This window comes from Mercenaria mercenaria, chromosome 11 (genome assembly GCF_021730395.1).
Source record: "Mercenaria mercenaria strain notata chromosome 11, MADL_Memer_1, whole genome shotgun sequence".
Taxonomy (NCBI): Eukaryota; Metazoa; Mollusca; class Bivalvia; order Venerida; family Veneridae; genus Mercenaria; species Mercenaria mercenaria.
In genome coordinates, this window is record NC_069371.1 from 36,973,990 (window position 1) to 36,977,686 (window position 3,697).

Sequence of the window (3,697 nt, forward strand, 5' to 3'; positions counted from 1 at the left end):
CAAATTTTAAACAATTTTTACCGTGCCGTTTTTTGTAAATTTTGTATAATTTATGGTATTTCCTCACGCTCAAGAAGAGACAAAATTCAATGTGACGGCCACTATCTAAAATGTTTGCAGAGAATTCATTTCAGCATTAATTTTGATAAAAGAAACATCAAACTATTGTTAAACAATTATAAAACACAAAATAAAACTGTAAAAATCATTTTTGTCTAGGGTGCCTCAAGTAAACAGATTTAATGAGACAGAATTCTAACTCCAACATTGAAAAATTCAGGTCGAATTCTGTGGGTCTGTTTTGAATTTTGCTCACTTCATTCAAAAATAACCTTGGGGCAATAGTAAAACCTACCTGCATTTCTTCCACAATATGTAAACTAAAGAACGAAGGCAAAATAGAGAACTTTTACCGCACGTAACTCAGTATTTTTAAAAATGTCACTCTACCCCTCCTGATTCAGAGGTAAATTCACATTGAACTGCAAAAAAATCGCTTATAAAATGAAAATTTTCCACATCTGTACAATTCATCCATAATTAGTCTTGAAAGAAGCAAAAACTTGCTAGAAAAAAGGAAAACATGGAGAAAAAAAATTTGGTCCCAGTGGGGTTTGAACCTACGCCCCCCTGAAAATTGCAGTCAAAGTAGGTTTATGGTAGGAATTGAATACTCTTCAAAAAGGAGATACTCTGTTACGGGTCCAATACCTTAAAGCGTTTAACACTGTCTACCACTCAGTTCTTCTTATGAAATTAGAAGCCATGGGTCTTAGTACTGACGTTTTACAATGTTTTAGGTCATATCTTTCAGAAAAGCAGCAACTTGTGGATTTGTCAGGTTCTTTTTCCTCTCGTTGTAGGGCTACTTGTGGTGTTCCCTAAGGATCTATCATGGGATCTCTATTATTCTTAGTGAATGGAAATGATATGCAGGCAATGGTAAAAAAACTTCTTCTGTATGCTGGGAAAAACTGGTCTTTCATTAAAAGGAACTGACAGATGAACTTCAGGCTGTCAGTCAACGGTTAATTGACAATAAATTATCTCTTCATTTGGGTAAAACAGAGACATTTCCTTTTGCTTCTAAACCATGGCTGAAGTCAGGAGCATCTGTCAATATTAGTTGTAATGGAACTGAAATACAGTCAACTTCATCAGTCAAATATCTAGGTGCTACACTTGATCAGTCTCAGGTGAATGTCCAGTTCTGTTGTGAAAACGGCCGATGCTAGGTTAAAGTTCTTGTACAGGAAACGTTATTTTCTTACATTCCGCACTAAGAAACTTCTGGTTATGGCCCTCATTCGTGTCATTTTGATTACACCTGTTGTTTCTGGTATGATGGTCTTACTAAGTATTGAAAGGATAAACTTCAAGTCACCCAGAATAAATTAATTAGGTTTGTTCCTAATCTTGGTCATAGGTCTTTTATTAATAATGAACATTTTAAGGTTTAAAATTGGTTACTTGTTGAAAATAGAGTGGAACACTTTGTAATGTTTTTAAAATAACAAATGGTCTTGCATCAGAATATATGAGTGAAAATTTAATTCCCCATGACTCTATTCATTCTTACAGGACTAGGTCAAGTGAAAGTGGATGTTATATTTTACCCAAAGTCAAAGGTTTTGGTGCTAAATCTTTTGCATATAATGGCTGTGTCCTGTGGAACAAATTACCCTTTTCTCTAAGGAACAGTTCAAAGTTAAGTAGTTTTAAAGTTTCAGTAAAAAGTCATATCCTTAATATGTAATTATTATTGTTTTAAATTCATAAAGTCATATCATTTCAAAGTTTAATGTACACATTGTCTATCTGACTTTAGGACTGCGATATTTCATTTCATGCCTCTCTATGTCAATAACATCAATACATAAGGACCATAATAGAAATACGAGATTTATTTCTCTTTTTTGTGTTAGCCTTAGTATGATGCCATTGACATGGTTTTATTTCTCATACATGTTTATTGTTTTATCATGTATGTGGATATGTTTTACGTTATATGTGTATGCATAATACTGAAATAGATTTATCTATCTATGTAGTCGGTAAAATAATGAGCTCAGTTAACTTTTGGGTACAGAAATTGGACATTGTCGTTTCATCGTTTAAATACCGTATACAGTCCAATATGTGAGATTACCATATTTATGCAAATAATAAATTTAAGTCGGGGAAAATTTAGATTTTTGTCCTTTCTCAATTATAGCTGATTTCGTTTTACTTTGTAACATGTTTACTTTAAACACAAAAACAACCACAATGCTTTTGTTCATATTTGGACGTGCAGGTAACACTACAAGCCTTAGGGAACAAATATAAAATAGTGTATGGTGGAAACATTATTTTGAGGGATAAAAAGTCCAGTCTTGATAAATGGTAACTTAATGTGGTATTGCAGCTCCCCCTTAGTGCAAGCTGAGCAAAAAAACGGGACGTAACTTATACATAATCGATTTATTAATCGATTTGTTAAATATATGGTAAGGCACATGTTTTAATGATAAGCTACATGTTTTTAGAGGAAATAATGTACTATATTTTGTTTATTAGTGTTGGGTCTGGTAGTCAAGGCATATAGCCAGTCCATAATTATAAACTAAGAAATATGCAAGATAGTTAAAGACTTCTGTAGCGGAGATATTAGGCGCCTTAAGGAATGCAATATTATTCCTCGAAAGAAAATTTGCATCTTTCTCGATGCTAAGCTAATATTCGTTTTTATATGTATACGCTTCTTCACTGATTGTTATTATTCATAAATGATATAAATTTGTTCTTAAGCCCGAGCAAAACTGAAAATATCGTCGTTAATGACATTTCTATTCCGACAGCACACATTAAAAGGACGTAACACACTCGATATGCACTTCAATATGAAAAGATAATGACGTATCCGTTCCTGCTGTTAGTGCACGGAAATGAAAATAGGAATGTAGAAACAGACATTTTCGGAGAATTTAAATAATATAAGTTTTATCACGTCATTATTATTATCAGTATGTGCTGTATTTCTACCGACGGTTTACCATTGTTACCATTCAACCTTTAAGCCATTCAGTGGATTTAACGATTGTGATATTGATCTCCAAAGTATAATTTCTTCTTGCAATACCTTCAAAATATCAGGATCCTTTTGTTTATATATGTTTTGTTTGTTTGTTTTGGGTCTAACGCCGTTTTTCAACAGTATTTCAGTTATGTAACGGCGGACAGTTAACCTAACCAGTGTTCCTGGATTCTGATTCTGATACAAACATGCTCTCCGCAAGTAACCGCCAACTTCCCCACATGAAAAAGAGGTGGAGGACGAATGATTTTAGACACAATGTCTTTCATCAAATCGACACAACCCAGTGATCCGTAGATTGGCGCTCTGCCTATTGAGCTAAGCGGGCTGGTATATAGCACTTTATAAAAACATAATTAAGAGACAATGACGTAGGTTTTTTTTAAATAAGAGAAAAAATTCTAAAGTGAACAGACTCAGTCCAACTGTATCTGCTATTTTTTGCATGATTATGTTCTGTGCTGCTAAATGATCTTCCCGCAAATTTTTTTATAATACATGTATGAATAGAATAGAATAGAACAGAATAGAATAGAATATCTATACTTTCCAAATAGGCTATTTTCTAGCATTACAAAATCATGAAATAAATGAATGAATGAAAACTCGAACAAAAACGTT